Consider the following 15,476-nt stretch of genomic DNA (forward strand, 5'->3'; position numbering starts at 1 on the left):
AAAAAGCCATGTTGGGAACAGGTCTTCAAGCCACAGCCACCCCAGTTGATGCCACAGGGAAGAGAGGAACTGCCCAATGAAGCCTTTCCCAAAATCCTAACTGACAAAATTTTGAACAAAATAAAATGGTTGTTTAAGCTAATAAATTTTGGCATTGTTTGTTACTCAGTGATAACTGCAATACAAAAAACTAATCTTCTCTTAGAAATCTGGTGTCATTGATCCATCGACAGTTCACAAATACTTTTTTTCCCATTGTGTGACATTGGTGTGAGCTGATCTACTTACACTCTTTCAGTTAGTTTCGATTGTGATCAGTCACAAACATTTATGAGACAACTGGGCAGAGTTCAAGATGCAGATTCTGGATGGAGAAGAGGAGAAATTAAACAACTTATATAGTAGTAAAACCTCCAACCCTGGCTTCATGTAGCTCAATAAACTTCCAAGGAATAATGGAAAAAATGTGCAGGATTCAGCCTGTTGGGTCAATTTCATAAGGATATATTTCTTATATTAACATTAGAACTAGATTAACATTAATGTTAATCTAATTAACATTAGATTCCTTCCTTCCACCAACTTGCAGGAAGAAATCGAGTGGAACAGTTAAGAAAATGTTGCCTTAAATAAGGTGAATAATACAAATGCAGTCTAACTAAGCATAAGCTCTATCTATGATTATTTGGGTTATTAAATAATTTGCCCTACAATCACCTTTAGCAAGGTAACTGAAAATTTTTAATTACAAGCCCTGAACTTAAAAACTCAATAGTTGTAAAACACAGGGACTTGTGACAAAGACTTGACAATGGAAAATAAAGTCTGAAATAATTTCCTTCTAAAAGTGAAAATTTTTGATACATCACATTGTGGTGATGAATAAAAATGTAGGTTTTTGTTTAAGAAACCAACATGAACAAGCTAGAGGAATTCAAATTATTTTAATAAAATATATGTTCTTCACTGTAGTTTTTAGAAATGAAAGATGAGAGGATTGAAACCAAAAATACAACCACAAGAGAAAATATAAAAACTCTGCTCCCAGGTAATGCTCAGATGAAAATAACATACATGCTCATGTCTCATAAATGTATCTTTTTATCCCAATTTAATATTAAATTATTTATGCTTTTCTATTTCCTTTGTATTGAATTTTTTAGCCCTAGTTGGAGACAATAAATCAGAAATTAAAAGACATTGAGTTTTAGACTTTTTACAGACTGACATGTCATTGATTAATGTAAATATTTAGTTTAGAAAGCTCTAAAAAGTTATAACTTTATTTAGAAAACAAGGGAAACTGTGCACAGTTACAATTTGTACCTTTTATTACTACTGTCTTGCGATCAATTATCCTGTCAATATTTTTGCTTTTTTTCCATAAGGGAACTAGATATGGTGTTTTTATTTTATTTTTCTGATAATCTCTTTTCATTATTCTATTATACTTCAAAGGGCATTTGACAGCATTTCAGAGACATATTCAGAATAGATAAGCCTGTGTCATTAGCACCAAGACATGGCCCACCCAAGAGCCTGTAGGCCCCAGTGCTGGGACACAGCAGGCTAAACAACAAACAAGGTGGAACACAGTCCCTCCCATCAACAGACAGGCTGCCTAAAGACTTCCTGAGCCCACAGTACCTCCAGACATACCCCTAGACACAGCCCTGCCCACAAGAGGGCCAAGATCCAGCTCCACCCACCAATGGGAAGGCACCAGCCCCTCTCACTAGGAAGCTTGCATAAGCCTGTGAGCCAACTTCACCCACCAGGGGACAGACACCAAGAGCAAGAAAACTAAAATCCCACATCCTGTGTAACCGAGTCCACAAACACAGGTCAGAACCTACTTTGTGACCAGCTGGTCCCTGGCCCTTGGGTGACAGAAGAGGAGTGTATTGCTGGGACACGTAGGACACCCCTACAGAGGGCCACTTCTCCAATGTCAAGAAACATAATTAACTTTCCACATACATAAAAGTACAAATAGAAATTTAGACAAAATGGGACATCAGGGGAACATGTTCAAGACAAAGGAACAATATAAAACCCCAGAAGAAGAACTAAGTGACATGGAGATAGGCAATCGACCTGAGAAAGAGTTCAGAGTAATGATTGTAAAGATAACCCAAGAACTCGTGAAAAGAATGGATGCACAGGGTGAGAAGTTACAAGAAGTTTTTAACAAAGAGTTAGAAAATATAAAGAACATCCAAACACAGTTGAAGAATACAATAAATGAAATGAAAAAATACACTAGAAGGAATCAATTGCAGAATAAATGAGGCAGAAGAACAGATAAGTGAGCTAGAAGACAGAGTGGTGGAAATCACTGCCGCAGAACAGAAGAAAGAAAAAAGAATGAAAGAAACAAGGACAGTTTTAGAGACCACTGGGACAAAGTCAGACACACAAATATTCACATTATAGGGGTCCCAGAAAGAGAAGAGAGAAGGAAAGAGCCTGAGAAAATATTTGAAGACATAATACCTGAAAACTTCCATAACATGGGAAAGAAAACAGTTACCCAAGTCCAGGAAGCTCAGAGTCCCATACAGGATTAACCCAAGGAGGAACATGCTGAGGCACATACTACTCAAACAGACAAAAATTAAAGATATAGAAAAAATATTAAAAGCAATGAGGGAAAAGTAACAAATAACATACCAGGGAATCCCCATAAGGGTATCAGCTGATTTTTCATCAGAAACTCTTCAGGCCAGAAGAGAGTGGCATGATATATTTAAAGTGATGAAAGGGAAAAACCTACAACCAAGAATACTCTACCCAACAAGGCTCTTATTCAGATTCAACAGAGAAATCAAAAGCTTTAGATACAAGCAAAAGGTAAAACAATTCAGTATCACTAAATCAGCTTTACAACAAATGCTAAAGGAACTGCTCTAAGCAGAAAGAAAAAGCCACAACTAGAAAAAAGAATTACAACCTGGGAAACCTCACTGGTAAAGCAAACATACAGTAAAGGTAAGAAATAATCCACACACAAATATGATATCTAAACCAGTAATCGTGAGAGGAGGAGAGTACAAATGCAGGATATTTGAAATGCATTTGAAATTAAGAGATCAGCAACTTAATCATACAATCATGTATCTGTGTGTATATGTGTGTATGTGTGTGTGTGTGTATATATATATATACACACACATATATATACAGTTTGTGTACATATATATATATATATATGTACACACACACACTGCTATATCCAAATCTCATGGTAACTGCAAACCAAAAATCTGTAATAGATATATACACAAAAAAGAAAAAGGAATCCGAACACAACACTAAAGAAAGTCATCAAATCACAAGAGAAGAGAACAAAAGAGGAAAGGAAAACCTACAAAAACAAATCCAAAACAATTAACAAGATGGCAATAAGGACATACATATCAATAATTACCTTAAGTAGAAATGGATTAAATGCTCCAACCAAAAGACATACATTGGCTGAATGGGTACAAAAACATATATGCTGTCTACAAGTGACTCACTTCAGATCTAAAGACACATAAGACTGAGAGTGAGTGGATGGAAAAAGGTATTCCATGCAAACGGAAATCAAAAGAAGTTGAAGTAGCAATGCTCATATCAGACAGATAGACTTTAAAACAAAGACTGTTACAAGAAACAAAGAAGGGAACTACATAATGACAAAGGGATCTATCCAATAAGAAGATATAACAATTTAAATATATATGCACCCAACATAGGAGCACCTCAATATATAAGGCAAATGTTAACTGACATAAAAGAAGAAATCAACACTAACACAATAATAGTGGGGGACTTTAACACCCCACTTACATCAATGGACAGATCATCCAGACAGAAAATCAATAAGTAAACACGGTCCTTAAATGACACGTTAGACCAGAAGGACTTAATTGACATTTAGAGAGCATTCCACCTAAAAGCAGCAGAATACACATTCCTTCTCAAGTGCACATGGACCATTCTCCAGAATAAATCAAATGTTGGACCACAAAGCAAGCCTTGATAAATTTTAAAAAATGGAAATCCTATCAAGCATCATTTCCAACTACAACATTATGAGATTAGAAATCAACTACAGGAAAAAACTGCAAAAGACACAAACATATGGAGGCTAAACAATATGCTAACTAAACAACAAATGGGTCACTGAAGAAATCAAAGAAATGGAAAAAAAAAACCTAGAAACAAATGAAAACAAAAATATGAAGATCCAAAACCTATGGGACACAGCAAAAGCAGTTCTAAAAGGGAAGTTTATAGCAATGCAATCTTACCTCAGGAAATAAGAATATCTCAAATAAACAACCTAACCTTACACCTAAAGGAACTAGAGAAAGAAGAACAAAACACAAAGGTAGTAGAAGGAAAGAAATAATAAAGATCAGAGCAGAAATAAATGAAATAGAGATGAAGAAAATAGAAAAGATCAATGAAACTAAAAGCTGGTTCTTTGAGAAGATAATCAAAATTGATAAACCTTTAGGCAAACTCATCAAGGAAAAGAAAAAGGGAGAGGACCCAAATCAATAAAATTAGAAATAAAAAAGGAGAAGTTACAACTGACACCACAGAAATACAAAGGGCCATAAGAGACTACTACAAGCAACTATATGCCAACAAAATGGACAACCTAGAAGAAACAGAAAAATTCTTAGAAAGATACAATCTCCCAAGATTGAACCAGGAAGAAATAGAAAATATGAACAGACCAACTACGAGTACTGAAATTGGATCTGTGTTTTAAAAACTCCCAACAAACAAAAGTCCAGGACCAAATGGCTTCACAGGAGAATTATATCAAACATTTAGAGAAGAGTTAACACCCATCCTTCTCAAACTATTACAAAAAAAATTGCAGGGGAAGAACTTCCAAACTCATTCCATGAGGCTGCCATCACCCTGATACCAAAACCAGATAAAGATACCACAAAAAAAGAAAAGAAAAGAAAAGAAAATTACAGGCCAGTATCACTAATGAATATAAACACAAAAATCCTCAACAAAATACTAGCAAACCAAATCCAACAGTACGATAAAAGGATTATACACCATGATCAAGTGGGATTTATCCCAGAGATGCAAGGATTTTTCAATGTCCACAAGTCAATCAGTGTGATACATCACATTAACAAATTGAAGAATAAAAACATATGATCATCTCAATAGGTGCAGAAAAAGCTTTTGGTAAAATTCAACATCTATTTATGATAAAAACTCTCCAGAAAGTAGGCATAGCAGGAACCTACCTCAACATAATAAAGGTCATATATGACAAACCCACAGCTAACATCATACTCAGATGTGAAAAGCCGAAAACATTTCCTCTAAGATCAGGAGCAAGACGAGGATGTCCACTCACACCACTTTTATTCAACATTGTTTTGGAAGTGCTAGCCACAGCAATCAGCGAAGAAAAAGAAATAGAAGGAATCCAACTTGGAAAAGAAGAAGTAAAACTGTCACTCTTTGAAGATGACATGATACTACGCATAGAAAATGTATTTAAAGATGCTGCCGGAAAACTACTATAGCTTATCAATGAATTTGGTAAAGTAGCAGGATAGAAAATTAGTGCACAGAAATCTGCTGCATTTGTATACACTAACAACGAAAGATCAGACGGAGAAATTAAGGAAACCATCCCATTTACCATTGCATCAAAAAGGATAAAACATCGAGGAAAAAACCTACCTAAAGAAAAAGACCTGTACTCCAAAAACTATAAGACAATGACAAAAGAAATCGAAGATGACACAAACAGATGGAAAGATATACCATGTTCTTGGATAGGAAGATACAATATTGTGAATATGACTATACTACCCAAGGCAATCTACAGATTCAATGCAATCCCTATCAAATTACCAATGGCATTTTTCATGGAACTAGAACAAAAAATTTTACAATTTGTATGGAAACACAAAAGACCACAAATAGACAAAGCAATCTGGAGAAAGAAAAATGGAGCTGAAGGAATCAGGCTCCCTGAATTCAGACTATACTACAAAGCTACAGTAATCAAGACAGTATGGTACTGGCACAAAAACAGAAATATAAATCAATGGAACAAGGTAGAAAGTCCAGAGATAAACCCATGCCCCTATGGTCACCTAATCTATGACAAAGGAGGCAGGAATCTATAATGGAGAAAAGACAGTCTCTTCAATAAATTGTGTTGGGAAAACTGGACAGCTACATGTAAAAAAATGAAATTAGAACACTCCCTAACACCATACACAAAAATAAATTCAAAATGGATTAAAGGCCTAAATGTAAGGCCAGACACTATAAAACTCTTAGAGGAAAACATAGGCAGAACACTCTCTGACATAAATCACAGCAAGATCTTTTTTGATCCACCTCCTAGAGTAAAGGAAATAAAAGTAAAAATAAACAAATGGGACCTAATTAAACTTAAAAGCTTTTGCACAGCAAAGGAAATCATAAATAAAATGAAAAGACAACCCACAGAATGGGAGAAAATATTTGCCAATGAAGTGACCAGCAAGGGATTAATCTCCAAAATATACAAACTGCTCATGTAATTCAATATCAAAAAAAAAAACAACAACCCAATCAACAAATGGACAGAAGATCTAAATAGACATTTCTGCAAAGAAGACATACAGATGGCCAAAAAGCACATGAAAAGAGCATCAACATCACTAATTATTAGAGAAATGCAAATCAAGACTACAATGGTCAGAATGGCCATCATCAAAAAGTCTACAAACAATAAATGCTAGAGAAGGTGTGGAGAAAAGGGAACCCTCCTACACTGTTGTTGGGAATGTAAACTGGTGCAGCCACTATGGAGAACAGTATGGAGCTACCATATGATAGAGCTACCATATGATCCAGCAATCCTACTCCTGGGCATATATCCAGAGAAAACCATAATTTGAAAAGTTATGTGCACACCAATGTTCATTGCAGCACTACTTACAATAGCCAGGACATGGAAGTAACCTAAATATCCATCAATGGATGAATGGATAAAGAAAATGTGGTATACATATATACAATGGAATATTACTCAGCCATAAAGAAGAACAAAATAATGCCATTTGAGGCAACATGGATGGACTTAGTGATTGTCATACTGAGTGAAGTAAGTCAGACAAAGACAAATATCATATATCACTTATATGTGGAATCTAAAAAAATGATACAAATAAGCTTATTTACAAAATAGAAATAGACTCATAGGCATAGAACACAGACTTATGTTTACCAAAGGGGAAGAGAGGGGGGTTATATTAGGAGTTTGGGATTAAAATATATACACTACATATAAAATAGATAACGAACAGGACCTACCATATATTCAATATCTTGTAATAACCTATAATACAAGAGAATGTAAAGAAAGAATATATATATTCTTATATATATATATGAGTTCACATATGTATATATATATAATTGAATCACTTTGCTATACACCTTTAACACAACATTGTACATCAATTATATTTCAATAAAATTTTTTTAATTAAAAAAAATGAAAGCTGAATCCTTAGGTGCCAAAACTTCCCTATGAGTTTGAACTTTCAAAATAAAGAAAAAAGAGAATAGATAAGCCTGGGTTTGATGAGATGGGTTAATTTAAATATCTGAAATTTGCCTTTTTCTAGTCACCTGACAGTCATTCTTACATCTTCCAACCAAGCTTGAAAATTAAACAATTGTTTTAATCCACTGTGTTTGCAGATAGTAAAGAGCCCCTCCAAGCTTCCTTTTATACTTTTAAACATATTTTTTACTTCTGCCTCCAAAATCTTAAGTTAAACCATTTGGACACTGTGCTTATTGGTTTAAATACTTTAGGACTTGGTATAGGTGCTGTTTGTCACTACAGATTCCTTCTCTGTCATGTGTGAAGCACAAGGGAGAATGAGCATATAACTTGTTTTGAAAATCGTTCTGAGGGTAGCTCCACTTCAAAAGCTTCGGGTCCAACTTTGAAGTTTGCTCCACTTCAAAAGCTTTGCCTTGAAGTGTGTTATGGAGAGAAATACACACCAAGACATCCTGAATTTTAAGGTTTATTGAGAATTACTTCCTGTGGAGAAAAATAAAAGCAAGATAATAAATGAGGGGAAATCAATCTGAAAAAAAACTTGAAGAGATGTAGAAATAGAATTTTTATTTATTAAAAAAAGCTTTATTTTGCAAAAGTTTTAGCACACTTTTTCTTCATGGTTTATTCTATTAGAAACTTTAAAAGATTGTTCATTCCAAATAAAATAATATTGTAAATATTTGAGTATTTTTAAATCCAATAAAATTTAAAATAGCATTAAATAGAGACCACCATATAGAGTCAAGGGTAACAAAGAATAATGCTATTTGTCTTTGTCATGTAAAAACAGTTTAAAGTATCACTTCCTGAAAAGAGGAACAGAAGAAATGTAGTATAAAAGATACATGTTATTTGCATTTATTTAGAAGTTACAATTAAACTATGATAGTCCCTTAAGGACAGGGGTGTTTTGTTCACTGATGTGTCACTTTCACTAGGTTAATGCCAGCCACATTATGAGTACTCAAAAATCATTTACTAAGTAAATGAATCAATTACTAATAAACCAGAGAGGATACAGAGGAAAGATAGCAGTGTTCTCAGGAATAGAATGTGAATGTTTACTGCTCACAGATTATTAAAATCAGAAATTATCTAAACCTTTGCTCCTCAAAGTGTGGTCCACAGACCAGCAGCATCAGCATCACCTGAGAGTTTGTTAAGATGTGCAGATTCTTAGAGCCCATCCAGATGTATTGAATGAGATCTGCATTTAAGAAAACTGCAGGTGATCCACATGCACAATAAAGTTGAAAAAGCCCAGACTTAGATGACTTTGGTGTCCACAGCAGAGTCATATCTCAGGACACAGGGAGCAAGTGTGCTAACTTACCACAGGATGGGACTGAAATAAGAGGCCTTGGGGAAATGCTTCGCACAGATGATATGACAAAGAAGAGTCGACCTGAGGAATAGGCACAGCATCCAAAAGGAAATAGAAGTCTCTGAGCATAAACTTCAACAAAGTATGGTTGAAGACCATACTTCCAAATAAGTGGGGGTGGTAGGAGTGGGGGAAGCAGTGGTCCATTCAGACAGGTTTCTTGGAAGTCCAAAAAGGCAGTAAGAACCTTTTGGTTCCTTGGATGGCCCATGTAGGTTACAGAGCCTCAGACACTGGGCTGGAATATAAGAGAAGGACTCTGAGGTTGGAATGAAAAAAGGAAGGAAGGAAGAAAGGAGTAAAGGTGGGAGGGAAAGAAGGAAGGATCCAGAAATGTGTGAGAAGACCAGAAGATAATCTCAGAACAGAAGAAAAGAAGGGGAAAAAACTGTTTCTATAAAGATCTACTATGTGATAGACACTGACCAGATGCTTTGCATAGAGTATATGGTTAAATTCCATTAGATATGTATTATTATCTGAATTTGCAGATGAAAGGAAAAGAAATACTGAGGCTCAGAGAATAGAAAACCATAAATAGTCATTTCAGAGGAATCACATATGACCAAAACATATGAAAAGCTCAGCTTCGTGAGAAATCAGGGAAATGCAAATCAAGACCATTTTATAACTATAGATTTCTAAAAATGAAGAGGCCTGACAGCACCAAGTTTTGTAGCCCGTGTGGATTAATAGGTTCTTTTATACATTACTGGTGGGAGTATAAATTGGTATAATCACTTTGGAAAAAATTTCAGCATCATCTCATAAAACTGAAGACATGCATACCCTTCAAACTAGCAATTCCATTCTTAGACATATACTCTTAACTACAGACAATCTTGTGCATGTGAACAAAAAGACTTTTTGCAGCAGCATGAGATAATAATAGCCAAACTGGAAATAATTAAACATACATTGACTGAAGAGTAGATAGATGAATTGTGGTATAGTCATACAGTGGAATAATTTACAGCAATGAAAATTAATGAATTAAATCTGCATCCAGTAATATGGCTAAATCTTTGTAATATTTTATTTAGGGAAATAAGCAAGTTCTAAAAGACTACATATAATATGAAATCTTTAAGCAAATTAAACTAAAAATATTGAAGCATATGTGGTATTAAAACTAAAAAAATAAGTCAAAGGACTGATAAGCACAAAATTCAAGATAGTGACAACAGGAAGGGAAGAAGTAGATGGAGGAAACAGAGAGGAGCATAAATATGAAAGTTGCACCATAGTTCTTGAATTGGATCATGGATTGAAGGGTACAAATTATATTATTAAATAAATGAATCCAAAGGCCAATGATTAAACTATATAATAAACAAGGATGATCATTAACTCAGTGCTGTACACTGACCATCCTAATTTGGAAAAGAAAAAGAAAAGAAAATAATCAAAGAAGGATTAAATTTTTCTGATCAGATTGCAAAAGTCAAGTTTGTTGTGAAGATTACCAAATCATACAATCATATAATATAATCAGAAGTATTTTATTAAAAATCATTTATTTCTACTCGAAAATACATATGTGCATTTAAAAGCATTTAAAAGCATCTTGTTAACTCTAAGATGAAATCAATTTATTTTCAAAATTTTAGCTTCAAGTTAAAGTCTCAAACTTTTTTTTTGCTGTTTACTATGTTTTTTGTTCAAAGTGGTAAACTTTAATTGGTCCTTTCCTAGAACCAATAATCTTAAATTAATATGTATCTTCCATATTGGAAAGAGCTTCCTTATATTTGTCCCAAAATCTGCCCTTTGTAATTTCTCTGTTGGCTCAAGTTCTGTCTTCTGGTATGCTTCTCTACTTATTTGAAACCACCTTGCTTCCAGAGTTCTACCTCCTCCTTTATAAATCTCACTCTGAGTACCCCAACACTCAGTGATTCCTGTCTTTTATGAATCCCTGTCTGCATCAGTAAGTTGATACTTTAAATTTTTTTGATACTTTAAATTTTTAATTGAACTTTATATGCTCGTTCCTGGCCTCCTCAACTACATTATAAGCTACTTGAGGGCTGCAGACATACATGTTTTATATCTTATAATATTAGAGATTTGGAGTGTCAAACACACACCTTTCCTCCCATCCAAGTCTTTCCCAGTAGAGAATGGATGCTGGGAGATGTATAGAGATCTGAAAATCAATTTTGTTAGTGATGATCTAGACTGATAAAGCTGGGTTGGGGAATGTAATTGGAACATGAGGCCACACTGGGAGCTCTTCAAAATAGTTGAGACTGCAAAGCATTTGCAGCCAGAGAAAATGGAAAATGTCAGACTTTCCCTTCTCTGTCCTTCGTCCCTTAAAAAGCTCCTCACAAGGGTCCTATGATGTGGAGAATAGTCATGTAGGACCATCCTGCATGAACACAGGCCACAGGCATTTCCCACGAGAGAGATTTCCCATTGTCAGGCAATAGCACTAACCAGTAAAATTGGTTAGTCCATCTAATTACGTGAAAAGAGAAAAAAACTGAAGCATTCACTCCACTAGTCCCACACCCAGTGGGAAAGGAGTAGCACTCTTCTCTGGCAGAAATACAAGGGAGAACATGGGCATCCTCTGTTGAATGAATGAATGAACTGAAAATGTTCATGGGACAAAAAGCAAATTGTTTGTGATAAGGCATGCCCCTGTGAAAAAGAAATAAGCACAGATATTCAGATGCAAATGATCCCTAAACTACAACCTTATTGGTCCTTTGGACAACAGCTACAAGTCAAGATATTGTACACTGGGCTGTTATTCTACATATGTACAATAATATAAACTGAGTTTTCATGTCTGGAAACACATTTCATACCCAAAGAAATGAATATAAAGCACAAACATGTTTTTACAAACAACTAAATATAAAGCTACCTATAAATATTGTGTGGGGGAGGGTTCTCTGACTTGGACTAGGTGAGGCTTTCTCAAATATGTGTCCAAGGATGTGTCTCTTTGCTGATCAATCTCCCTACATGAAACAAAGGCATTCTTCTTTCCTCCAAGGAACTTTGATCTGCATTCAAAATTAAGGTCATCTTTTCTACGATTATCATTGCCCATGCGATGTGCATGAATGCATCCAGAAGCTTTTGAACAGTAATGATAAAAGGGTGAGGGAGTGGAGGAGAAGAGATGGCAGTTTCCATATTGACTTCTTTACTGTGACCAATAGAGACAGCAGAACAGCTGTTCATTCTGGGTCACAGTCTTTAGGCTGTCATCCATAAATAAGGGTTAGGATCAGGATTATAAACAGCACAAAAGCAGAAGTGGAGGGACTGTTATGTCGAACTATTTATGAATGCCCTGTGCCAGTAAGTTACTTAAGATGTACTTGTTTGTTCATATCTTAGTCTCTGGGGTTTTTTTAATTAACTAAAATTTAAAATGGGAATTTATACATATTTATGCCTTTTAGTCACCCAGAAATAATGACTCTTAGTTCATCATTTCTAGCAAAGTAATAAACCCCACAATCTATTTGAGGTGGAGAGAGAGGAGTTTCAAATATCTTCAGCAGACAGTGAAGTAGCCATACATATGAAGCCATGGGATGTAAAAATAAGAAATGGTAGCATCTATAGTTCCTTCTAAGTCATTTAGCTTCACTGGGTTAAGCAAACAAATAAATACAGAGCTAGAATCAGAGTTGTATCATTAAGTTTCCCACCCTTCACAGCTTTATGGCCGGCATCTACCATAACGAAAGGAAGAGGAAATTTGCTCAATGACTAAAGTCAACATATAGCTGCATCGAAAGTAAGAATATAGTCACCTATTTGCAGTTCTTAAGCTTTTTGTTTGTTCAATAGATCTCTTCAGCTGGGCTATTTATAGGGTATGCCTCTCCTGAGAGGACAATTCTTTACAGTCTGGCAAAAAGAAAAGCAATCATTATAACCAGCAGTGACAAAATGCTATGTAAACATCAATTTAGTAATTTTCTCCTGTAGATTACCAATTTTATCATAGAAGTGCATTAAGCACTTATGGAAGTAAAAAATATCTGCTGTGTTGCATATTGTAAGGAAAGACAGTGAGGAAAATCACACAGTGTCTCCCTCAAGGAGCTTACAGACTGGTCCAGAAGTGACAGTACAAAAGTAAGACAGCTGGCCTGTCTGGAAACAGAAAGATATTCTAAGAAATAATACCTGGGTTAAAGAAGAAATTATACCTGGGTTAAAGAAGAAATTATAAGGGAAATTTTTAAATGCTAAGAACTGAGTAACAATGAAAACACTGCATGTCAGTATCTGTGGGACACCACTAAAGTAGTACTCAAAGAAACTTTATCGTTTAAATAAGAAAATTTTTAAATAAATAAGCTACATGTCCAACTTGCGAAGGTAGAGCAATGGAATAAGCCCAAAAGAACAAGAAGGAAGAAACTGACAGCTATAAGGGATCAATGAATTAGAAAACAAAAGAATCAAGACATGATAAACTACACAAAAATTAGATTCTTTGAAAGGTTTAATAAGACGGAAAAAGTTCTGAAAACTAGATGGGGAAAAAAAGGATTTAAATAAGATACATAATGAAAGGGGAAAATGACACTATATATCAAAATGTCAAAAGATACTTTAAAATAATAAAGAGATAACATGAAAAAGTATACATTGATAATCTAGAAGAAATAGACATAATTTTGGAAAAAACATAAAATGCTCAAATTAGAAGAAATAGAAAACTTGAACAGATCCAGAAGATTGTACAAGTGAATTCCACCCAACATTAAAGTAACAGATGACCTACTACAAGGAAAAAAGCTGTTTCAAAAAACAGTAAGTAAAGTAGTCCACTTTATCTTATGAGGTTAAAATAATCTTGATTCCAAAATTGAAATATAAAGACAAGAAGAAATTAATAATATAGGACTATTTCATGTAGGTGCAAAAACATACTAAATAAAATATTAACTGAATACAATGGTTTGTTTTAAAATACAGTAATACATCATAATCAAATGAAGTTCAGCACAAGAACACAGATAGTTAATGTGATTCAGCACATTAATCAATGTGATTCACCACATTAATAAATTATGGAAGAAAATTCACATGATCATCACAATCAATCCAGAAAAGTTTCTGATACAATTTTTAAAATTAATTTTTAATCATCAGAAATTAGTAATAGAACAGAACTCCCTTGACCTCATAAAGACTATTTACCAAAAACCTCAGTAAATACCATGGTTAAAAAGAAACTTTAGATGAATTTTTAAGATAAAGAACTAGACAGGAATGTCCTTAGTAGAATAGAGGAGTTTTGTTAGCCACAGTGGCTAGTACAGCATCTGGCATAAAATACATGCTCAATAAATATTTGTAGAATGAATGACCATTGGTACTCCAAAGTCTTGGCCAGCACACTAAAACAAGAAAAAAAGAGTTCTTATAAGGACTGGGAGAAATGATACAGTTTAGCATTATTTGCATATAGTTTCATCTTTTACAAAGAAATCTCAAGCAAATCAATGTAACACACCAACTAATTGTTTAATAGAACTAATAAAAATTCAGCAACATCAATCTATACAAATTGTGTTCTCCTATGCCAGCAGTATCAAATTAAGAAATACAGTGGAAAATAAGCTACATATCAGTTAGCTTTTGTTCAGCTACGTATACCAAAAAAACCCACTTATAACAATTAGGAGTTGATTTTTCTCACAAATTAGGAGTTGATTTTTCTCACAAATCTGGTGGTAGATGGATACTTGTATTTGTTTCAGGGATGCAGTAATATCAGGGAGACTGTCTCTGCAACACTCTTGTATTTTCCCTCATGGGTGCAAGAGGGCTGCTGAGGCTTCAGGCATTGTACCCACATTTAAGGCAGACTGAAAGGGGAAACGCTGTGCATCCACCTCTTTTTTCATGAAAGCAAATTCTTTCACAGGAACCCTCCCTACAACAGACTCCAACTTACATTTCATTAGAAGAACAGTGTCACAGGACCACCATTTTTTTTTAAATTGAAGTATAGTTGATTTATAATGTTGCATTAGTTTTAAGTGTACAGCAAAGTGATTCAGTTATATATATACACACATATATATTCTTTTTCAGATTCTTTTCCATTATGGGTTATTACAAAATATTGACTATAGTTCCCTGTGCTATACAGTAGGTCTTTTTGTTGGTTATCTATTTTATATATAATAGTGTGTATATGTTAGTCCAAAGCTCCTAATTTATCCCTCCCCCCTTTCCCCTTTGGTAACCATAAGTTTGCTTTCTATGTTTGTGGGTCTATTCCTGTTTTGTAAATAAGTTCATTTACATCATTTTCTTACATTCCACATATAAACAATTATCATACGATATTTGTCTTTGTCTGGCTTACTTAGTATGATAATCCCAGGTCCATCCATGTTGCTGCATGTGGTATTATTTCATTCTTTTTTATGGCTGAGTAATATTCCATTCTTCTGCCCATTCATCTGTCAGTGGACGTTTAGGTTGCTT

Source organism: Delphinus delphis, chromosome 1 (assembly GCF_949987515.2).
Source record: "Delphinus delphis chromosome 1, mDelDel1.2, whole genome shotgun sequence".
In the NCBI taxonomy this organism is placed as follows: Eukaryota; Metazoa; Chordata; class Mammalia; order Artiodactyla; family Delphinidae; genus Delphinus; species Delphinus delphis.